The following is a 26,840-nucleotide window of genomic DNA, read 5'->3' as shown; positions in this document are numbered from 1 at the left end:
AATTCGGATCATTTTCAATGAATTGATCCAATATTTCAGTTATGATAGACAAACTCCTTTTTACAAACGCCATCGAAAGTTCAGTTTGCTCTTCTTCTGAATCACTGCTGTCAACATTTTTGTTTTCTTCTTGTTCAGTTAATTCCTTGAGCTCATCATTAGAAAGACTAGCCGCTGCTTCTTGAATTATTTCTTCGACATCTTCCACATTTACCCCTTCAAAATATGTCTGTACAATACCGCACCAAACAAGAAATACAAGTACACTCTTTCGGATATGTATTTGAAACCTATCGCTGCATAATATTTCGGGGAATCCCCGTATGCTGCGAGCGATTTTGTGGAATCCCCGGGTTGAAATAAAAGAGCGCTAAACCGAAACAGCGTTAAGCGGGGTCTTACTGTATTCTAAAAGCAAAATTATATAATACATAATGATATAAATTAAATACATATAATAAATATATAAAACTCTATAATGAATAATGATCATAACTGTATAATAAATGCGAACACACATTATATCACTGTGCTGTGAATGGAAGAATATCTAATTAGAAATTTACCTTTTATATATATTTGATAACATGGAACAGTAAAACATAAAGATCACAAGAAGTTATGAAAATAGGTTATGCAACTTAAGAAACAACAAGTTCTATGAAATGCACTTTAAGTTACTGCAATATCATGAGACACCATAAATAACCATAAGACGTGATAACTTAAGACAATATCATAAGACATACTACCAAGATAAGTATAATTTGTTCCTTCTTTTACATCAATAAGTTTTCTTTAAAAATTTAACCAGTGAATGCCAAAACAAATTTATTATCGGTGCCTTTGATGCAAGGTCACACAAAGATAAACTCGATTTAGCAAATTTCTGAAACATTAAAGTCAAAAGTGTTAAATTACAACTGTTAAGAAAGCAATTGTCTGGCAAATTTTAATTCTTATATGAAAACTGAATTAAATTTCGAATAAATGACTGGGCTTGTACAGTATTTTAGAAGATATTTCATGTTCATACATTGAAAATAAATTGCACTTTAATGAAAGAGCTGGAAATATAGTCTGCATGATGCATAAAATATGATCAAATCTATTTGTTAAATACTTAATGCTTACTTTCAGGAATGTAGCTAGAGGGTAACAGTTTTTATATATTATTCTGAGAAATAACTTAAGATTGATTTGCAACACTTGGTATAAATAAAGATATTTTTCACCAAAGAATTAATATTATTTTCAGACTTTTTACTGTCAAACTAAATGTAGAAGCTAGACGATTTGAATATTTCATCTAACCTCTTCATTTAATGACATAAATGTATTTTTAACAGAATTAATTTTTACTCAGGGAAAGAACATGTTGTCTAGCTGCCCGGGTTTCAGCCCAGCTTTAATACAGAAAGCCAAAACACATCAAATACAATTGAATGATACAGCATTTTAAAATGCTGCAAAAATTTTAAATGCAATTTTGTGGAAGAGCTATTGCAATTACCTACATACTAAAACTTTGACCAAAAATTCAAGAAAACAAAGATACTCCCTTTTCTTTCCAATGAACAAAAGTCATATACTAACATAGGGATGCTCAACTTATTGTTCTGAGATGTCCAATACCTAGAAATTCTATATATTGTAGAATAGAACCTGCGTCTGAAAACAGACGACAGGTAAAACATAATTCAAATACTTTACTTTTAGCCTGGAAGCAGGTGTTCTATATTAAACTGTCTTAATTCACATACAGAATTAGTGATATAAAAGCTCAAAATATTGTAAGAATCAAACACGCATTATACAGTCAAAAGTCTTTAATCCGGACTCGTCGGGACTTCGGCGATTCCGAATTATCGATTTTTACGGATTATAGATCATCAGTTTAAATCTGGTAAGATGGCATGCAGAAATTATAAAATGAAAAATATGAAACCGTAATTTATGAAATAAAGAGCAATTATGATCTAAAGGGTATCAAAATTTACAAAAAAAAAAAAAAAAAAAAAAAAAAAAAAAAAAAGCTTAATATTTATTTGTTTACTTTATTAAACATTTCTTTCAACGCGCACATGCGTAATGCCGAATAAAATAAAAACATCAAATAAAATAAACATCGAATAAAATAAAACGGCATTATAAGCCGAATAAAATAAAAACATCTGCCCTGAAGATAAGGATAGTGCTGACAGATCAACTTACAGTTCATTGCGCGCCGTCTGTTTATCAACTGCGTTGCCGTACGCACAACACATGCCCAGAATGTTTGTAGCTTTGAGGTCCGGATTATAGATCATTCCGGATTAACGACTTTTGACTATATTAACATTAAAAAAAATCTATATACATTTATTAGTGTACGAGGATTGATCCTGAAATATTATAAGATCACTTTCAAAGAAATGATAGAAACATTTCACTCAGAGAAGGGACATTCTCTCTGGCTGCCCATGTTCCATCCCAGCTTCTCTAACATAAGATTCATAGTAGAATTTTAAAATTCCAGGAAAGAAACTTACGAAGAAATTATTGAACATACCTGGTTCTATGATTTAGCCATTCTTACAGACATAATAACTAAATCTTAAACTTTAAGGAAGGGGGAGAACTAAAGTCTTTGAATTAACCCGTTCACGATGGGCAATTTACTATGCTAAGCCTAACTTAAAAAAAAAAAAAAGAAAAAAAAAAAAAAAAAAAAAAAGGATAAAGGATAAATGAAATTCGTCTTCTAATTTTAGTTACATTATGAGAAGAACATTCAGGTAGTCGTCAGAATTAATTCTAAACCTTTATTATTATATTTTCCTTAAAGATTTTATAAAATACTCCTTCTAAAATAATATAATTTTGCCCTTTTCCCACAAATAAATATACATGGAAAAATATCCAAACAATCGCAAATTTTATTTAACACAACACACAATTAAAAAATATTAAAACCATGTTTCATAAAAATTCAACGAGCAAACAACGAAAAGTAGGCAATGTTTCAAAATGAGACAGTGTATGATATTCTTTGAAACATAGGTGTACACAAAGTCCAACCTTGCATTAGTCACAGGAATATAATATCTGCTGATATTTTACTCAGCAAATTTGACTCATTTAGCATTTGTATATGTTATACGGTCAGATAGAGCTTTCATATCGCCATTAAAAAAACTTTCACTAAGCGATACAAAATATTCCTCTCAATGCCGGAAAACACAAAGAGTAATAAAAAAGTCTTTAATAATTGAACATCTACTTCACTATAACCGATAATAAAAATAAGACAAATTAATAAATTAAATTAAAAGTATTCCAGAGCATCCAGAACATATTCATGTAGAAATCATCGACGACCAATGCGGACTTAGAATACCTAGGGAGGTGACGTCATCCCAGCTTAGCACAGTGCGGAGCAGTCGAGACCAATGCGAGATAGCGTCCAGACGGGGGGACGAGCGGAGGCAATCAGATGGCTTGTAAATTCTCCAAGAGTTGGTGGAAACAGACGATTTCCTTTGATGTTTAAGTTTCATGTAGCCAAGCTGATCATATTATCTAAAATAGCTGTGGATGTTGCGTGTGTATAGGACTGAAATGTTCATCATTACATGAATCCTGTGGACTGAGTTTAACTATCATGACATCACCTGCAATATTAATTTTTACTTGACTTACCTTTGTTACTTTTATATATTTCTTATTAGTAAAATAAAGCTTTTGATAATGCAAAATCCGTGCTCTCCTCATATTACGAAAATAAATTCTACATTCATTTGTTTATATAAAATGACCCATTACATTACTCAACACTTAGTGATTGTGTATATTCTACACATTTAGTTTAGATTGCTTTCGTTTGCCATTAAAAAAAGATATGTGGATGGATAAGTGGATGGACCAAAATATGGAAACACCTTGTGAAATGCATGTTTGAAAAGAAAGATTGATTTTAATGAAATATGTAGGTGGTGCTGGCGTTTTTGACTACTGACGCCACCTATACAACTTCGTAAATGTGCTAAACAGTTCAGTTGTTGTTGGAGTACTGTTATGTGAGGTTGTCATTGCATTATGTCAGAGTTAACAGACTTCGAACGTGGGCGAATTGTTGGAGCACGTATGGTAGGTGCTTCCGTAAGCAAGGTAGCCGAGGTGTTTAGTGTTTCAAGAGGTACTGTATCGAAGATTTATTCCGCATATTTGAAAAGCTGAAAAACATCATCTGCTAAATCACAGCGCAGACGAAAGTGTGTCCTGAGTGATCGTGACAGACGATCATTAAGGGCAATTGTGACAAAAAATAAGAAGACCACAGCTGCAAGAGTTACTGCTGAAATGAATGTTGTGTTACCGAACCCTGTGAGTACCAAAACAATTAGAAGGGAGCTTCATAAACAGGGAATTGCTGGCCGTGCTGCAATTGAGAAGCCACTCATCGGTGATGCTAATGCCCATAACATGAAAAGGTGGTGTTTAAGTCATAAAGCCTGGACTGTAGAGCAGTGGAAGCGAGTAATATGGTCTGACGAGTCTTCTTTCACATTGTTTCCCACTTCTGGCCGAGTTTACGTTTGAAGAACGCCATCTCAAGCCTATAATACAGACTGCTTGTTGCCAAGAGCGAAACATGGCAGGTTTCTGTTATGGTTTGGGCAGCCATATCGTGGTTCTCTGCTAGCCCCATGATAACTGTGTCAGGGCACATGACTGCCAAGACTTTAGTGAACATTTTGGCTGATCAAGTTCATTCCATGGTACAAACTTTGTTTCCCGATGGTGATGGTGTCTTCCAAGACGACAAAGCGCCTGTTCACACAGCTCACATTGTCCAGGACTGGTTTTCTGAGCACGAGGATGAGTTGTCCCATCTCCCCTGGCCATCACAGACACCAGACCTGAATATTATCAAACCTTTGTGGTCTACATTGGAACGGAAAGTGTGTTCTCGTTATCCACCGCCAACATCGTTATCTGAACTTGCCACCGTTTTGCAGGAAGAATGGTATAATATTCCCTTGGCAAACATACAGGAACTGTATTTATCCATTCCAAGAAGACTGCAAGCTGTTTTTGATGCCAACGAGTTTCCTACACCATATTAAGCAAAGAAACATGTTTTTTTAAAGGTGTTTCCATATTTTTGACCAACCCCTGTATGTTTCGCTGAGGATTAAAAATATTCATCACAAAGCACCAAAAATCTAAGAGTAATAAAATAAATAAAAACAAGGGAGGAAAAATATCAGAGTAATAATAATAAAAAAATACTCTAATGATAGAACCTCTACCTCACTATATCCCCAAAATAAAAATGGTACCTCAATGCAGGACGAGCCCGTTTAAGAGACATTACATTGCTCAACACCCACCCACAAATCTCACTCGCATTCGGAAACAAAATACCAAAAATAAAAATCATTGCATAGGAATGAAGGTAACCATACTTAACTTTCCATATATTTCCCCATAACAGGCATACAGCTACATCTAGCGGCTAAAAAGTCAAATGTGGTACACCCGGTCGATACAGTGAATTAAATGGCGATTCAAATATAACATACCCGGCCTTGAGGTAATGTTCGCTGCTGATGCACATATGATCACACGCCTGTACTTAAGGGGGAAAGGGTATTATAAACTCATTTTAAAACAAAATTAATTTTGTGAAAATATTACACAAATATAAGGAATATACATTTTTACCATAATGCAATGTACATTTTGCCACTTTGAAAATCTGGAGAACTAAAGCGTGAAATATAAGAAAACTGAAACAAACATTTGGAAAATCTCATCGAGCTTTAATTAGTTTCTAAATTAGATGTCTTGAGTGTATTTAAAATTAGGCCAACTACTACGTTCACTTCAAACCCATTACATAAGACTAGTATTTAAGAAAAATGGTAAAAGATTGCAAATATGTTAACAATTCTACTGATCTAGAAATAGAAATAATTGGTTTTCATCCTAATTAAGATGAAGAATATCACAAAAAGCCATTTGAATAGTCCTAGATCAGAAAAATCATGAACTGTTAAACTTTCAAAAAGATAAATTCCTGCTTTTGATCTACTTAAAAATGTGAAAGAGGATTTTCAACAATAAACTTGTTAAAATCAATGTTCAGATACAGAATAACAAACAAACATCCGGACGACTGCATGGATTTAGCAATAAAATCGCATGTACCAGAGGGAGAAAAAAAAACTCTCAGAAGAAATGCAAGGTTAAATTTCACATTAAAATATAATTTCCCTGTATTTAATTTTCATCTTGCTGAATTTTTTTGTAAATAATACAAAGAGTATACCTTTTCTTTAAGATATTATACCACACATTTTTATACTTTGTGTAATGCACTTATAACTGAAATATTAAAAGTGCAATATATAATTGCAGCTAGCCAAAAATTTATAAACTTAAAACTGGCTCCCATTAAGTTAAAGTTGTTAATAACTGCACCAAGGGAAGGAATGCAATTTTATTTCTTTGTCTGTATTTGGTTTCATTTTCATATAGAAAGAGTTAAAAATAGGTTACCTAGGTAACAAAATTTAAACACACATTTTCAGGAAAAATTACAGAATAACAGATTTTGTTTCCCTGAAGACACAACATCTCGCTATTCCAGCTATGATACAGACTGCATACTGTCATAGAGAAATTCCTTTTTTAAACAGGGAATTCATATACTTTAATCTGTTTTTACACAAGTACTGTTTATGACTAATCCATGGTCCAGGAGTAAAATACTTTATAGTACACCCATCTAAATTTTTATTATTTCCGGTCATCTGTATAGACTGTTTACCTATCACGACTAAACTCCCAATCTGCATTCCAAATAATTCATACAATTCTTCAAGTCATATTTCGTAGTCTATCATTTTTAATACGGCAGGTACTGGCTGAGCGCAGACTTGTAAAGCGTGATTTTGCGTATAGCAGTACCTTAAAGGATCCCATTTTATTTGTCCACTCCTAGAATTTCATTCATACGTGGTGCAACATTCATCCATCAACACCGGAAAGAATTTATCTGCTACTTTAAACAATTTCCATCGACTGAAAATGAAGTCCGAAAAATCTTACAAATTTCAAAAGCAATCGATGCCAAAGAATTTTCACTTATGGAAGACAGAGAAGTCAAACAATGAATCAGAAAATTACAAAAGAAGAATTGGGGTCTTATAAAACCCGTTGATAATAAAAGCGCTCACTATGAAGAAGAGCTTTTAACTGAAGATAAGATGAAGAAATTGTTAAATAACACAAAAAGCAATGTCTGATCTTCTAGCGAAGAATTACCCAATTCAAGAAAAAACATGTGCTCTTTACAGCGGCACGCATACAGTTGCATCAATCATTCTTATAAGCAAAAGCATCAGCTTTCTCAAAAAATATTTCTCTCATGCATTTGCCAAGAGAACGGAAAGAAGTCCAAAACAAACTTTCAGAGTGCTTTGCAAAACAAAGTGGAAAGTTATTCTGCAGAATTTTACTTCGATAATAATAAAACATCTCTGATTTGATTTCAAAACGAATTTTTATTTGTGAAATCAATTTTAAATAGATCTTCGCAAATAGGTTCATAAAACTTCCCAATATGCCAAAATAGTTCAGATTAAGGGGAAAATTTAATAAAGTATGCTTTAAACAACTAATAAAAAGCACATTTTGAGCAGCCTTAACAGAAGACAATTTGGCCCCACTAACTTTCATTACGAGTACTCATTAAATTTTTATTTACATTTCTTTTTTGTTCAACATTTAACTTTCAATGGTTTTAAGAGAAACAGCACTTGATAGACAGACTCTAAATTCGGAAAAAATTGAAACAAAATTGGTTTATACACAGGCAGAGTAATTACACTGACCTGTTGGGAAGAAAAGACCCCATTAGACAAGGAAAACATTAGGCCAGACAGAGAGGAAAATGATTAGCCTCCTCCTCGTAATGCAAAAGGAGGCCACTTGGGAAAAAATTACACTACAGCAGTAATTTTGAAACCACTAAGAAGCAACAGAACTCTAACAAATCTCAGACTTCTGATAATTATAGTGTGATTAACAGTTCAACCTCACTTCGAATATTACAATACAATATAAAGAAAGAACCAATTCAGACACTTCAATATGGAATTCAAAACCTAAGAAATTAATGCATAGACGCTACCCTAAACATTAAAACATAATGTGAAGCATTCACGTAAGATAAATAAGTAGTAAAACTCCAATATAAAGCAACATGTGAAAAGGGATCTACAAATTATAACATTCAAGCATTTCTAGTGAAAATAAAGTTAATATAAAACAAGAATTACCAGCCACAGATGTCTTTTTGCTCTGCACTATTTCTCCATTCTTTTTCTTTCATGATATGTTCTGCAATCCAAGAGTGCACAAAAATGATGACAAATTACACTAGAAGAGGCCAAGAGGGGGGAAAAATAATCATCAGATTTTAATTACTTTGAAATTAAAGAATATCTATACACAAAGAGAAATATCTAATATTGTTTCTTAATATATAAAACTTCGAAAGTAGCCTTCTTTGTTTTAAATTCCAGCAATGTGCTACATTGTTACTAAAATCATGATTGCAGTCGATAGAAAAGCAAATGATTTTCCTTATACGACAGAAGTACAGTAAGCGAAAGAGGTTTTTAATGTATGGGTACAACATGAACAATGAAAGAAAAAAAAATTATACAGTTATTACAGATACAGAGAAAAAAAGGGAAAATGATCTTCGAGAAAAGTAAATAATTTTAGCGCAGGTAGAAAAACGGCACCGAAAGTCAATAAGCAGGTAATTTTAAATGACAAAAAAACAAAATAAACTTTAATGTTAGCTTTCAAGCAGGTGTTATATATAAAACTATCTTAATTCACACACAGAATTAGTGACATAACAGATCAAAAAAGAGTAAGAATCAAACTCGCAATATATTGACATTAAAAGAGCTATACATCTATACTTTTATAGCTTTTTTTTTTTTTTTTTTAGAAAGGGCTCAAAAACACCATTCTACAAACAGATTTCGAAAAACATCTTGGAAACAAAAGTCATAAACCATAAAATAAATATTTCATTCAGAATTTTAACGCAAGAACCGTTTCTAATTTTAAGTTCTTTACTTAGGTACACTCATCCACGAGAGAGGACAGCTTAGTGCAATGTACAAGAAATTATCCTGTAATATTACCACGTCACTTTAATGAAATTATAGCAATATTTCCCTCAGGGAAAGAACATATTGTCTAGCTGCCCAAGTTCGAGCCCAGCTTTAATACAGCAAGCCAAAACACATCAAATGCCATTGAATGATATACCATTTTGAAATGTTGCAAAAAATTTAAATAAAATTTCGAGAATGAGCTATTGCAATTACCTATATACTAAAATTTGGACCAAAAATTCAACAAAACTAAGATACTCTTTTTTTCTTTCGAAGGAATCAAAGTCATATACTAATGTAGGGATGCTCAACTTATTGTACTATAAAACCTAAACATAGGAATGAGATTTTGTCAGCTATGTGAGATGTCCAATACCGAGAAATTCCATAAATTGTAGATTAGAACGTACCTCTCAAAACACACGAAAGGTAAAACACAATTCAAATACTTTACTTTTAGTCTTGAAGCAGATGTTCTATATTAAACTGTCTTAGCTCACATACAGAATTAGTAATATAATAGCTCAAAATGTTGTAAGAACCAAACACACATTATATAAACATTAAAAAAAAAAATCTACATACATTTATTAGTGTTACGAGAGTTTATTCTGAAATATTATAATGTCACTTTCAGTGAAATAATAGAAATTTTCACTCAGGGAAGGGACATTCTGTCCGGCTGCCTGGGTTCCATCCCAGCTTCTGTTACAAAAGTTTCATAGAAGAACTTTAAAAATCTAGAAACGAAACTTATGAAGAAATTATCGACCATAATTGGTTCTATGATTTAGTCATTCTTACAGACATAATAACTAAAATCTTAAACTTGAGGGGGGAGAGAACTAAACTAAAGTTTTTGAATTTAAGGGTATTTTAAATTAATTTTAAATCAGAATTAACTTTGTAAAAATATTACACAAATATAAGGAATATACATTTTTACCATAATGCAATGTACATTTTGCCACTTTGAAAATCTGGAGAACTAAAGCGTGAAATATAAGAAAACTGAAACAAACATTTGGAAAATCTCATCGAGCTTTAATTAGTTTCTAAATTAGATGTTTTGAGTGTATTTAAAATTAGGCCAACTACTACGTTCACTTCAAACCCATTACATAAGACTAGTATTTAAGAAAAATGGTAAAAGATTGCAAATATGTTAACAATTCTACTGATCTAGAAATAGAAATAATTGGTTTTCATCCTAATTAAGATGAAGAATATCACAAAAAGCCATTTGAATAGTCCTAGATCAGAAAAATCATGAACTGTTAAACTTTTAAAAAGATAAATTCCTGCTTTTGATCTACTTAAAAATGTGAAAGAGGATTTTCAACAATAAACTTGTTAAAATCAATGTTCAGATACAGAATAACAAACAAACATCCGGACGACTGCATGGATTTAGCAATAAAATCGCATGTACCAGAGGGAGAAAAAAAAACTCTCAGAAGAAATGCAAGGTTAAATTTCACATTAAAATATAATTTCCCTGTATTTAATTTTCATCTTGCTGAATTTTTTTGTAAATAATACAAAGAGTATACCTTTTCTTTAAGATATTATACCACACATTTTTATACTTTGTGTAATGCACTTATAACTGAAATATTAAAAGTGCAATATATAATTGCAGCTAGCCAAAATTTTATAAACTTAAAATTGGCTCCAATTAAGTTAAAGTTGTTAATAACTGCACCAAGGGAAGGAATGCAATTTTATTTCTTTGTCTGTATTTGGTTTCATTTTCATATAGAAAGAGTTAAAAATAGGTTACATAGGTAACAAAATTTAAACACACATTTTCAGGAAAAATTACAGAATAACAGATTTTGTTTCCCTGAAGACACAACACCTTGCTATTCCAGCTATGATACAGACTGCATACTGTCATAGAGAAATTCCTTTCTTAAACAGGGAATTCATATACTTTAATCTGTTTTTACACAAGTACCGTTTATGACTAATCCATGGTCCAGGAGTAAAATACTTTATAGTACACCCATCTAAATTTTTAGTATTTCCGGTCATCTGTATAGACTGTTTACCTATCACGACTAAACTCCCAATCTGCATTCCAAATAAATCATACAATTCTTCAAGTCATATTTTGTAGTCTATCATTTTTAATACGGCAGGTACTTGCTGAGCACAGACTTGTAAAGCGTGATTTTGCGTATAGCAGTACCTTAAAGGATCCCATTTTATTTGTCCACTGCTAGAATTTCATTCATACGTGGTGCAACATTCATCCATCAACACCGGAAAGAATTTATCTGCTACTTTAAACAATTTCCATCGACTGAAAATGAAGTCCGAAAAATCTTACAAATTTCAAAAGCAATCGATGCCAAAGAATTTTCACTTATGGAAGACAGAGAAGTCAAACAATGAATCAGAAAATTACAAAAGAAGAATTGGGGTCTTATAAAACCCGTTGATAATAAAAGCGCTCACTATGAAGAAGAGCTTTTAACTGAAGATAAGATGAAGAAATTGTTAAATAACACAAAAAGCAATGTCTGATCTTCTAGCGAAGAATTACCCAATTCAAGAAAAAACATGTGCTCTTTACAGCGGCACGCATACAGTTGCATCAATCATTCTTATAAGCAAAAGACATCAGCTTTCTCAAAAAATATTTCTCTCATGCATTTGCCAAGAGAACGGAAAGAAGTCCAAAACAAACTTTCAGAGTGCTTTGCAAAACAAAGTGGAAAGTTATTCTGCAGAATTTTACTTCGATAATAATAAAACATCTCTGATTTGATTTCAAAACGAATTTTTATTTGTGGAATCAATTTTAAATAGATCTTCGCAAATAGGTTCATAAAACTTCCCAATAGGTTCATAAAACTTCCCAATATGCCAAAATAGTTCAGATTAAGGGGAAAATTTAATAAAGTATGCTTTAAACAACTAATAAAAAGCACATTTTGAGCAGCCTTAACAGAAGACAATTTGGCCCCACTAACTTTCATTACGCGTACTCATTAAATTTTTATTTACATTTCTTTTATGTTCAACATTTAACTTTCAATGGTTTTAGGAGAAACAGCACTTGATAGAAAGAATCTAAATTCGGAAAAAACTGAAACAAAATTGGTTTATACACAGGAGGTGCAATTACACTGACCTGTTGGGAAGAGAAGACCCCATTAGGCAAGGAAAATATTAGGCCAGACAGAGAGGAAAATGCTTAGCTTCCTCCTCGTAATTGTAATATTTAATAATTTGTAAATGGTAACATTTAATATTTAGTAACTTGTAATTAACAACACTTTGGATACAGATTTGTAAAATAGAACTATACTGGTATTGCAGTTCTCTGTGATTATACATTCTACGATTGTAAATAAATAGTTTCTAAAAGCTAAAAGTGTATCCTCATAATTTTATATGGTGTCAGGAGTGTTTTGCTTTCAAAATGGTAAGTTTAAAACCACCAGAGCCGATGAAATTTGATGGAAATCTAGCTTGGAATTGGCAGAGATGGCTGCAATCATTTGAAATATATGAAGTAGCTAGTGAATTACATAATAAAGAAGAGAAGGTAAGAGTTAATACTTTTCTTCATGTAATAGGAATTTGTGGTCTTGAAATATATAATACATTTCCTATAGAAGAGGGTAAAGAAATTAAAGTAAGTGAAATTAAAACAAAATTTACGGAATATTGTATTCCTAAGAAAAATATTACATATGAAAGACATTTATTCTTTACTAGAAATCAAACCGCGTCAGAAACCATAGATGAATACGTAACTGACCTTCGAAATAAAGCTAGAACATGCGAGTTTGCACAATTAACGGATAGTTTAATAAAGGATAAAATTGTTTGTGGTATTAAAGATGATATAGTGAGAGCAAGATTGTTACATGAAACAGAATTAACATTAGAAAAAGCTCTTGATATATGCAGATCTGCTGAAATAAGTGCACATCAAATGAAAATCGTAAAAGATGAGGAAACTGCTGTAAACTTAGTGAAAAAGAAACTAAGTAAACATAATAAGAATAATTAAGACACAATAACACGCCGAATAAATACTAATTCAGAAGTCAAACAACAAAAATCAGCATTATACCTACAAAATTTTCACAGCACTAGTTTCGATGGTTTTACCGAACCATCATCTTCAGCTGCAAAACCGCAAATGAACAAGATAGGAAATAATGATTAGATAAGATAAGAAAGCCTGGACATGAATAAGCAAGTGGCGCCATCTGTTGGCGAAACCAGAACTAAAACATAATTTCTCTAAAAGCCGAAGGCAAATTTGGATTGGAATTAGGATCGTTAACTAGAACAGAAAGATTTTTATGAATGTGAAATGCCTCTAGAAAATCCAGTTCTCCAATGGAAGATGCCCTTTGAATAATTTTGGCAGCAGAAAAATTGAAAGTGTGACTTTAGGACCAACAATGTTGAGCAACAGAAGACCTCTGTGTTTCCTTTTTTCTAACATATGCCTCATGTTCCTTGACGCGAAATTTTAAGGCTCTCTTAGTTTGGCCAATGTAAATTAAACCACACTGGCAAGGAATCCTATAAATACCCCAGGAATTCATATCCGGAATGGGGTCCTTGAGTATAGAAGTTGGAATTTTATTGATGGGAGAAAAAACAACCCGAAAGTTAAATTTCTGCAAAATATGTGCGACTTTATAGCTAATTGATGGAAAGAAGGGAATGACAACAGAATTTTTATAATCTCCTAAAATAAGAGTGTGGCTTTTAGTGTGTTGAGATGAGAATTTTTTAACTGCTTGATTAATAATGTTGGGTGAAAAGCCCCTGTCAATAGCTATTGCTTTTAAATAATTTAGTTCTTCATCAAGGGCTAGTATGGAGGAGCAAACTTGAAGAGCACGGAAAACATAGGAATAAAATGAAGCTAACTTTTGTTTAGTCGGATGACATGATTTAAAGTGTGGTGGAAGGCAAACCGATGAAGGTTTACGGTAAACTGTAGTACTGAAGTTGGATGTGTTACGTGTGACCAGAATGTCGAGAAACGGAAGAGAACTGCAAGTCTCAAGTTCAAAAGTGAACTGAATAGCAGGATCAATAGAATTCATTGTTGAAAGAACTTTATTTAAATCATCTTTATTACCTTCAAACAGGGTAAAAGTATCGTCTACGTAGCGGAACCATGCCGGGAAGTTTAAAGTTGGCCAAAAAGCTGGCCACTAGGCTATTTGATAAATTAAAAATAAAAATAGAGTTCTTAAAACTATTGCCTATTTGAATAATGCTTATAATTTTCAGCAAAATCATATGCAAATTTTAAAATATTTTAAATGCATTTTTAAACATTTCTTGAAGACCAATTTCCTGTATTATGAGTTAACATTCTTCTTGACGTCTTGTGTAATTCAAGTGTGAAGAATCACAATATTAAAATAATATCACTCCTAAATTTTTATAAAGCAAATCTTTCAATAAACTAATAATATGTTTTTAATTTTTTAAATTGATTTTCCAAATTGACAAAGACATCAAAGTTGTGTCAGCTAAATTGTTCTAGTATCGTATGGCAAATTAAACTTCCATATGGAAAATATATGTAACTTTTTTTTTTACTTTCCATTTTTATAATTTTTAAATGAGAATTATTTTAAGGTTTTCCAAAAACTTTTTGCTTTAATGTAATGTTATTTGAAAACAAGTTAACTTTTTAAACTTTATTAATTTTAGACGAAATTTTAAAAGTGCTATTTTCAAGACTAATACCAACGTTGGTTGATTACAAACGTATACTAATAAGATTGGTAACATTTTACATTTATAGTATAATCGCAAAAAATCATATACTGCAAATACCTACACAAAAATTACTTTGCGAATAATCTAAATTTATGCCAAAACTGTACAATTCTTTTCTTCCCGTTACTTCTAATTTAATACAATTCTAATAATAATAGTAATAATATTAATGTATCACTAGCATTACAAGAGAAAAATAAAGCAATAGGCAACATCAGATGCCTTTCCTGTTAGATTATGTTGAGTCATCAGCACTTTCATTTCAGTAATGTTTTTCTGATGATATTAAACGACCTAAACAAGTAAAAGGATTTAAATAATTCCATTACTTGGCTAACAGAAGTTTCACGATATACTTTCACGAAAGCTCAATTTTAATATGCTATGAAATCTTATGAGTTTTATTTTCTGATATTTAAGAACTAAGTCCTTCAGTGAAATTAAAAACCAGATTATCGATACTAAAATAACTTTCATTACCTCAAAAAATTAACAATTCTGCATTAACATACTGTCAATATCTCTTCCGTCTTTTAACGATACCATTTCACGGAGCTTCCTTTCTGGCATGGCGTCAACCGAGAGACAAATTCATGCCAAATATGTTCGCCACAGTTGCCAGAAAAACACAGTGGAGCTTCCTTCATTTAACGCAGGCCGGGCTTTGTAAGTGTTGACAGAGGCTGTGTCTATCCGTACGACGTCGGACGTTTAGCTGAAACATGGTAAAAATGCTAAACGTACGACTAGTTGCGCAGAGACACTTTCGTGATTTCTGCGCGTTCCGACCAGTCGTAAAGAGATGTTTATTTACATTTGTGTTGATTATCGGAAGGGTGAATTGCTTATCCGTGTAGGGCTAGAATGTCAAGAAAAAGTTACTTTTTATTTCGTTTGATGACTAATTACTATCATTCTTTGATAGATATCTAAAACATTATACAAAATAAAGAACTTTAAATATATCTGAATATTATTTCTTGTTTTAAATTGCTAATGTTTGATCATTTTATACTGATGCGGAGTTTACACAAATAATGAAAATTTCTTGAAATTCTTATCAACAGATTTAAATAAATCATGCATGCAAACAGTAAAATCACATTCTTATGAAACGAAATTGAAAAATCGTCATAAAACCTTGTGTAACTTTTCTGTCATGCGTAGCTAAATATTTCTATAAAATTGCATACAGAAGCATTTATATACATGAAGAGTGTGTTCAGGAGATTAATTCAGAAATGTATGTGCATATGCTTGTATGTACGGATGTAGGTGTTCATGTAGCATATGTATATGTGTGTACATACGTTTGTGTGTGTGCACAGATATACATGCATACATACATTTTTGAGTCTGGTCTCCAAAAGTCAAGCTGAAAAAGAATGTAAACAAACCACCCAGCTCCTAAAAAAAAAAAAAAAAAAAAAAAAAAAAAAAAGTTTAGATATTTTTTATTATAATTTTGGTTTCTACTGCAAATTTTTGTATGTGGGTTTGTTTTAAACTCTTAGAAGTACTCAAATTTTAATATAAAGACGTGAAAATTTTTGACCTTTTGATAGTGTACCTGATGATCTATTAAAAACACAATTGACTCTCTTCTATTTAATATTGAAAAGAAGGAGGGGGATATGTACAAAATTATAATAAAGATAATTCGAAGGTATTTTTTATAAATATATGTGACTGATTACACACTCTGAAAATAGAAAAAATAATCGCTTACAAATGACTTATGCAGTATTTGTTTTATTATCATATCCTACCCCCATAAGCTAAAAAATAAAACTTTATACAGGAAAGTCATTTTACCTCCAAATATATTTTATGGTATTGAAGTATGATAACAGATGATTGTTTTTGTTAGAAAAATTATAATGTTATGAATATTTTCTAAAAAAATATTTTCCTGAAAATAATTATACATTATATTCAAGCATATTTATATATTAATATATATATATTATATTCAAGTAATAGATGACATATTTATATATTCTATTTAAGAAATAAATGGCAGCACTATGTCTTGTCGTTAACTTTATCAAAAGAACTTATAGGTTCAAAGTACCTAATTTCTAGTATAAGAACTGTACTTCGAATGTCCTTTTCTTCCCCCCCCCCTTTTTTTTTTTTTTTTTTTTTTTCTGTAAGAGTTTTGCTTTATACTATTTACAGATGACATCTAAAAATGCTTGGCCTATCCAAATATCTAAATATGGAAGTGTGAAATAATGCAATATATTTGTATGTATATAGAGTAAAATATTAGTAAATTCTACATAAGTACATTATTATTCTAAGATAATGTATTTAAAAATATTCAGTTTAATGCAAATATGTGAATCAATTTATACATAAAAATTTTAAGTGTATGACTTCTGTTGGATGTTTTAAGTAAACAATCAAAAAAATTAACCTTTTTATCAACTTATCTTGCACATATATACATTATTACTTTTTTTCCTATAAGAATAAACTTAATCTAATATAATAATCTAAAAATAAATAATACACAACATCTATTAAGGCAAACCATTTTTAATACAGTAACAAATAATACAAGCAATATAATTTAATACTTTCAGTCGTCAGAGAATGAAGTGAGGTTTGTGAAGCTATTTAATGAACAAATATGAAAACAATTTTTGATGTTTCTAAAATACAAGTTCTAAAAGAATTAAAATATGTACATGAGATAAATGCCGCTCTTTTTGTTTTAACCCCTTTGAATAAATTTTAACCAATTTGATACTTTTTGTACTTCTTTTCAAATTTAATAAAGTATGCTTAAAACAACTAATAAAAACACATTTTGAGCAGCCTTAACAGAAGATAATTTGGCCCCACTAACTTTCTTTATGAGTACTCATTAAATTTTTATTTACATTTCTTTTTTGTTCAACATTTAACTTTCAATGGTTTTAAGAGAAACAGCACTTCATAGAGAGAATCTAAATTCGGAAAAAACTGAAACAAAATTGGTTTATACACAGGAAGTGCAATTACACTGACCTGTTGGGAAGAGAAGACCCCATTAGGCAAGGAAAATATTAGGCCAGACAGAGAGGAAAATGCTTAGCCTCCTCCTCGTAATTGTAATATTTAATAATTTGTAAATGGTAACATTTAATATTTAGTAACTTGTAATTAACAATACTTTGGATACAGATTTGAAAAATAGAACTATGCTGGTATTGCAGTTCTCTGTGATTATACATTCTAAGATTGTAAATAAATAGTTTCTAAAAGGTAAAAGTGTACCCTCAATTGCTTTAATTGATTAATTTTATATGGTGTCAGGAGTGTTTTGCTTTCATAATGGAAAGTTTAAAACCACCAGAGCTGATGAAATTTGATGGAAATCTAGCTTGGAATTGGCAGAGATGGCTGCAATCATTTGAAATATATGAAGTAGCTAGTGAATTACATAATAAAGAAGAGAAGGTAAGAGTTAATACTTTTCTTCATGTAATAGGAATTTGTGGTCTTGAAATATATAATACATTTCCTATAGAAGAGGGTAAAGAAATTAAATTAAGTGAAATTAAAACAAAATTTACGGAATATTGTATTCGTAAGAAAAATATTACATACGAAAGACATTTATTCTTTACTAGAAATCAAACTGCGTCAGAAACCATAGATGAATACGTAACTGACCTTCGAAATAAAGCTAGAACATGCGAGTTTGCACAATTAACGGATAGTTTAATAAAGGATAAAATTGTTTGTGGTATTAAAGATGATATAGTGAGAGCAAGATTGTTATATGAAACAGAATTAACATTAGAAAAAGCTCTTGATATATGCAGATCTGCTGAAATAAGTGCACATCAAATGAAAATCATAAAAGATGAGGAAACTGCTGTAAACTTAGTGAAAAAGAAACTAAGTAAACATAATAAGAATACTTACAAAGAGGTAAATACCGATAAACAAAAGACAAAAATTTGTTCTAAATGTGGAACTTCTCATGAGTATCGAATGTGTCCAGCATATGGAAAAATCTGTCATAAATGTAAAAAGGCAAATCATTTCGCGAGTCAGTGTAAAAGCAATATAATAAAAAATGAAGCAGTCAAGGTAAACAAAAAAGATAGACAAATTAAATTAATAAATTATGACTCTGAGGAAGAGTTAGAATTTTATGTTGGCACATTAAACCTTAATTCAGATAACAAGGAAGAGAAATGGACTGTTGACGTTAATGTAAATAAAAGTAAACTAAATTTGCAGTTAGATACTGGAGCAATGTGCAATGTTATTTCTAAAACCAAAGTGAAATTGCTAAATGTTCCGATACAGAAGTCTGAAATTAAAAGATTAGTTACATTCTCTGGGAATAAAATGGATACTTTAGGAAAAGTAGTACTTAACTGCCAATATGGAAAAAATAATTATGTTGTGGAATTCCAAGTTATTGACAAAGAAGTACCTTCTATGTTAGGATTAAAATCATGTTTGCAACTAGGTTTGATTCAGAAAGTAATGTCTGTTTACACTGAAGACTTACTGGAGGAATACAAAGATGTATTTGAAGGCTTAGGTTGTTTGAATAGAGAATATAAAATCCAGTTAAAACAAGATGTAACACCTGTCATTCATCCTCCAAGAAAAATACCCATAGCTATACGTGATAAAGTTAAGAAAGAATTACAAAGAATGGAAAATTTAAATGTTATTGAGAAAGTAAGAGAACCAACTGAATGGGTAAATTCAATGGTCACAGTTGTCAAACCGAACAAAATAAGAATATGTTTAGATCCTAGAGATTTAAATAAAGCTATAAAACGAGAACATTATCTGATGTTAACCATTGACGAAGTTGTCACTAGAATGCCTAATGCAAAAATATTTCCTGTTTTAGATGCTAATAGTGCTTTTTGGCAAATCCAGCTTGACGAAGAAAGTAGTAATTTGTGTACATTCAATACACCTTTTGGCAGATACAAATTTAAAAGATTACCTTTTGGCATATGTTCAGCTCCAGAAATTTGCCAAAGAAAATTCAGCCAAATAATAGAAGGTCTAGAAGGCATTGAATGTATTATACATGATATCTTAATATGGGGATGTAATGAAAAGGAACACGAGCTACGACTTAAAAAAGTACTCCAGAGAGCACGAGAAAATAATTTGAAGTTCAATAAGGCTAAATGTAAAATAAAATTTAATCGTGTGAATTATATAGGGCACGAGTTAAGTGAAAATGGACTAAAACCTGATTTTTTTAAAGTGGAAGCAATTGTTAAAATGCCAGAACCTACAGATGTGCCTTCGCTACAAAGATTTTTGGGAATGATTAATTATTTAGCCAAATTTATTCCTAACTTAAGTACTATTACTGCACCATTAAGACAGTTACTTGAGAAAAATGTCCTCTGACACTGGACTGAAAAGCATCAAAAGCTTTCGAAACACTTAAAGAATTGATTGCAAAAGCACCCGTATTCAAATTCTAAGATGTTAATAAGGATGTAACTCTTTCAGTAGATGCAAGTTCTGAAGGATTAGGTGCTGTTTTACTACAAGAAAACCATCCAATTGCTTATGCTTCCAGAGCTGTAACAAAAAGTCAGAAAAATTATGCTCAGATAGAAAAAGAGCTTTTAGCTATTACTTTTGGATGTTCTAAATTTCATCAATATATATATGGCAAACGTATTACAGTTGAAACTGATCATTGACCATTAGAAAGCATAACTAAGAAACCTCTTTTTAAAGCACCACAGCGATTGCAAAGAATGCTGTTAAATTTACAAAAATATGATCTAGATGTACGATACAAAAAGGGGAAAGACTTATTAATAGCAGACACTTTGAGTAGAGCAAATTTGAATACAACAGAAGATAATGATGAAGATACAGAAATTTGTACACTGATTCCAGCATCTGATGACAAAATTTATGCATTGAAGAAAGAAAGTGAATGTGATGCTACACTACAGTGCTTAAAGAAATATATTCTGAGAGGCTGGCCAGAAAGGAAACATCAGGTAGAACCTCAAGTCAAAGTATTTTGGGACTACAGAGATGAGTTGACAATGGAAAATGACTTATTTTTCAAAGGAGGAAGGGTAATTATTCCTTTATCTATGCAAAAGGAAATGTTAAATTTAATTCATGAGGGTCATTTTGGTATAGAAAAATGTAAGCAAAGAGCTAGAGATGTTTTGTTTTGGCCACTTATCAACAAGCAGATAGAAGATAAAATTTCAAAATGTTCTATATGTAATGAATACCAGAACAAAAACATAAGAGAGCCTATGATACCACATGAAATTCCCAATTTACCTTAGTTGCGACAGATTTATTTGATATTAACAAAGATGTATATTTATTAATTGTAGATTACTATTCCAACTTTTTTGAAATCTCCAAACTACCGGATACTCGAAGTCACACAGTGATCAGTTACATGAAATCTCATTTTGCAAGATACGGTATACCATTGATAGTGATATCTGATAATGGACCTCAGTTTGCAAGTAAAGAAATTTCAGAATTTGCAAAGAAATACCAATTTAAACATATAACAAGCAGTTCATACCATCAACAGTCGAACGGATTAGCAGAGCGTTCAGTACAAACGGCGAAGAAATTGTTAAAGAAAGCTCAAGCAGATCATGCTGATCCTTATTTAGTTTTGTTAGCTCATAGGAACACTCCAACAAATGAGATGCTAGGATCACCAGCTCAACGACTTATGAGTAGAACAAGAACAATTCTTCCTACATCTGAAGAATTACTTAAACCTCAAGTTGTGAGAAATGTAAAAGAAAAAATCAACCAAGAAAGAACTCAACAGAAGTCATATTATGATCGTCATACAAAAACATTACCATCACTAAATAAAGGAGATTGTGTTCGGATATATCACGATAATCGCTGGAAACCAGCAGTTGTAGAAGAAGTGCATAAGACGCCTAGATCATATATACTTAGATCAGGTGGATCAGTATTGAGAAGAAATAGAAAAGATATTAGAGAAAACAGTTCAGCTGTTGATGAGAATATCAGAGGAACAGAACAAGGAGTTAATACACAGAAAACAGATGTAAAAGGGTATGATTCCAGATATTCTCAAGGGCAAAGTTTAGAAGATCAACTACCAAACTCTGCTAACTCAGAAACAAGGAACAGTGAGCTAAGAACTAGAAGTCGGGGACTGATTAGAAAGCCGGCCAGGTATTTGGACTGATTTTAGACTATTAAAACTTTTGAACTCTTTAAAAAAACGGAAGATGTAATATTTAATAATTTGTAAATGGTAACATTTAATATTTAGTAACTTGTAATTGGCAACACTTTGGATACAGATTTGAAAAATAGAACTAAGCTGGTATTTCAGTTCTCTGTGATTATACATTCTAAGATTGTAAATAAATAGTTTCGAAAACCTAAAAGTGTACCCTCATAATTTTATAGTAATGCGAAAGGAGGCCACTTGGGAAAAAATTACACTACAGTAATTTTGAAACCACTAAGAAGCAACAGAACTCTAACAAATCTCAGACTTCTGATAATTATAGTGTGATTAAAAGTTCAACCTCACTACGAATATTACAATACAATATAAAGAAAGAACCAATTCAGAAACTTCAATATGGAATTCAAAACCTAAGAAATTAATGCATAAATGCTACCCTAAACATTAAAACATAATGTGAAGCATTCACGTAAAATAAATAAGTAGTAAAACTCCAATATAAAGCAACATGTGAAAAGTGACCTACAAATTATAACATTCAAGCATTTCTAGTGAAAATAAAGTTAATATAAAACAAGAATTACCAGCCACAGATGTCTTTTTGCTCTGCACTATTTCTCCGTTCTTTTTCTTTCATGATATCATGTTCTGCAATCCAAGAGTGCACAAAAATGATGACAAATTACACTAGAAGAGGCCAAGAGGGGGGAAAAATAATCATCAGATTTTAACTACTTTGAAATTAAAGAATAATTATACACAAAGAGAGATATCTAATATTGTTTCTATATATATACAACTTCAAAAGTAGCCTTCTTTGTTTTAAATTCCAGCAATGTGCTACATTGTTACTAAAATCATGACTGCAGTCGATAGAAAAGCAAATGATTTTCCTAATACTACGAAGTACAGTAAGCGAATGGTGTTTTTAATGTATGGGTACAACATGAACAATGAAAGAAAAACAAATTATACAGTTATTACGGATACACAGAATAAATGGGATAATGATCTTCAAGAAGAGTAAATAATTTCGGCGATGGTAGAAAGATGGCACCGAAAGACAATAAGCCGGTAATTTTAAATGACAAATAAACAAAATAAACTTTACTGTTATTTTTGAAGCAGGTGTTATATATTAAACTACCTTAATTAACACACACACAATTAGTGACATTTTGGAAAGTTATGTCACATAACTTAAAAGAAGTATTTCAATCAGAATTTTAACGTAGGAAACGTTTCTTATTTTAAGTTCTTTACCTAGGTACTCTCATGCATGAGAGGTGACAGCTTAGCCCAACGTACGAGGGTTTATCCTGAAATATTACCAGGTCACTTTCAACGAAATGACAGCAATATTTCACCGAGGAAAAGAACATGCATAGCTGACTGGATTCCACCCCGACTTAAATACAGCAAGCCAAAACATATCTAATGCCGTTTTTCCAAGATGGAGTCGTCCGCTTTTTCCCAAAATGGCGTCCCAATTCAAAGAGAGGGAGAGGGGTAGGAGATTCTTTGGGCGTGGTGAGCGGTCATATCAAAGAATGTCTATGCAACAACAATACATATTTTTTGGTCATATCAAGGAGGTTAGAATAGAAGGCGGGAAGGTTCAACTCAAACGGTGAGGCTTGGCGGCCATGTTCCTGTTATCGCTGTGACTTGTGCAAGGAAGTGTGTAATTGGAATAATTTTTTTTTCTTTTCTTTTTGAAGCATGTCATCTTGTGTTGTATATGGATGCACAAAAAGATTTTTGAAAAAGATTCCTGGGATTACTTTTCACGCGTAAGTATTGATTTTCTTTTTTTTTATGTAATTTGATAACTATGGTAAAAAAATATCACAATGTCATGTTGTTTTTTTTTTTTTTCCAGATGTAAAAAAGGGACTTAATAATAATCAAAATATGTTAAATACATTTTAATGTTTCTGTTTATAGCTGGAATCTTTGTTCCTTAACACACAGTGATGTATGCTAGGATTTAAACTGTATAATTTGAACGTTTTAGGTAATTCGTTTGATAATTTTCATGAAAAATTAGACACCAACTGTTACTATTTTTATGGTTTTTAAAGGTATTAAATAAAGTAATGCTTTTCTTTATGTATTAATTATTATTCAATATAAAATTTTTGAACTGTTAAGAATATAATTTGTGCATTTGATCAAGATAAACTAACTTTTCTGTTGTTAAAATGTTTTTGCATAAATTTAAAAATTTGTGGGCAGTATAGCAATAAAAGTAAGTAAAATATTTACACAACTGAACATGTGTAAAGACGTATCCAAAAGTATAGGTATATTTCTCTAATTTAGCTTAATTCAAGGCAATTTCTTTCAGATTCTTAAATATGAAACGCGTATAAACTGAAATCACATAATTCACATGAATCGGTTTTATTTTATTAATATTTATATTCTTGTTGTTATAAGATTGTTAGTTGTGAAAAGAGTTTAAAACTTTCATTTTAAAAAAATGCAACCTGTGACTATTTTTTTAGATAATTATCTGCTATTAATTTCAGGTTAAATATATTTTAAATGATTCTTTAAAATTTTACAATACTGTGAATAAATCAGAAATATCACTTCTTAAAGGAAAAACTGGAAAGTACACCCAACAGGTTGCTAATAAAACCTAAACAAATTCTATTTTTAAAGGCTTTAATGTTATGCACATGCATTTAGATTTCGAACTATTTCTTAATGATTTTCTGTACGTAGTAAATTACGGGTATTATCATCTTTATAAGATATCATATATAAAATATGTAAAATTTCATTATAAATTTTACATATATTTAGTGGAAAATACATGCACGGAACAGCTTAAAAACACGTACTTTTCACTGACGTAATGCAATGTTTTGAAGTTACAAACATGGACGCCGCTTGTTCGGTGAAGTTTCATTTCCCGATAGTGGAGGAAACTGCGAACCCTCCTCCTTATATTCTAACCTCCTTGGGTCATATCCGTTCTCCAAGGTGATGTCGTCCGCTTTTCTCAAAATGGCGTCCCAATTCAAAGAGAGATAGTGACCATTTTTCAGTCTTTTCCAAGATGGGGAAAGAAGAAAACCTAGAATGGAATAATACGAGAGAGATAGAGAGAAAAAACGCCATCTTGTCATTTTCTGATAGGGTACCGGTAATCGAATACTTTTGTGACCGCCTGTACAGGAAATTGAGGAACACGTGTTAAGAAGAAACGTTCGTTGACAAAACGTCAGATGCGCCGAGAATCTCAAATCCTTCCAGTGCCCTCAAACAGGTAAAGAATTTCCTGCGAAATGTGTCCTCTGTGGAGGAGGACATGCATCTTGCAGTAAGGAATGCCCCAAAAGACCAGGAAATATAGATATTGAAAAAATTAATGAAGAAACAACAAACAATTCCCCAAATATGCAAAATCACCAGACTCACTCTACTCTCAGCCAATCACGTAATCAAGGATCAAGGGAAGTTAATTTACGAAGTGCGCTAGGCTAGGCCTTTAACTCCGCATCATCAGAGATAGAATAATTACATCAAAAGAGGGGTTCATCTAATAAGGGAAAATTTTGAAGCCTAATTATAAAAATAAAAGCTTTTCAGATAATGCCTTCCGCATGAGAAAAAAGGAAAACTCTTAGAAAGTCTTTAAATTAAATTTTGTGTTTAAAAAGGGCCAGGAATAAATTTTGAGAGAGGAGTCAACATTCAAAAAGTTTTGAAAAGAATAAAAAGGTGCAATACATTTCCTTGATTCTTGATATCAACAGCAAAATAAAATCCTTAGGACAATCCGGAGAGTTGGGCAAAAAGGGCTGGGGGCGAAACCCGTTGGGCTAAGGCTCCTCTAAACCAGGCTGAATCACCAACTTTTCTCTCTTGGCGAGGGAGGGAACGCGCTACCAATTTTGGCGCGTTTATCGCATACGCTGGCTGAATGTCTGCTGTTTTTTTTTAAAGATTTATTTTATAGACGCGCGGCATTCAGCGCACATAAACTTTTCGGATAATTAATTAATTCTCGAATAGTATATAGACGTTTTCACTTAAATAAAAATTTCGCGTATATTTTGTAAACATATTCAAAATAACTTATTCTTTAGATGTTTCAGTTTCGTTAGCAGACTATAATAAATAAGATATGAATAAAAACTTTCAATAGTGTCAAATGGGGAAATAGTTAAAGCGTAGAGTGTGCAAATAAATTTATCTTAATGACATTTTAACAAAAATTTCCATAAAAACACTGTAAATTCATACTAAAAAAATAACTTAAGAATATGTTGTCATTTTAGTCTGAGGTATATGGAAATAATTCTGCAAGACTCTGAAGAAACACTTTCTTTTAAATGTGTGAAATATTTCATAACATATATGGAAGAAGAAAGTACAGCATTCTGTGTTTTGGATGACTTTCACCAAATGTAATATAAATACGAACTAGAAACCGTAATAAAAAGTCCTTCCTCTCCAATCAGATCACCTTTGTGTTGCATTGTATTTGTAATACTTCTAAAAATCCAATTTTTACCTAAATTAAAAAACAGTTATTCCATAAAAGATAATAAATTTGAACGTATATAGAATGAATTTTGTAATTTGAGTTATGTTACAAAATAATTCATAGTTTATATATTTTATACTAATAATTTAGATAAAAC

The sequence above is a fragment of the Stegodyphus dumicola genome, chromosome X1 (genome assembly GCF_044657685.1).
Source record: "Stegodyphus dumicola isolate Sdum_Otavi_A_Nest chromosome X1, ASM4465768v1".
Taxonomy (NCBI): Eukaryota; Metazoa; Arthropoda; class Arachnida; order Araneae; family Eresidae; genus Stegodyphus; species Stegodyphus dumicola.
Note: the sequence above shows the minus strand (reverse complement) of the source record.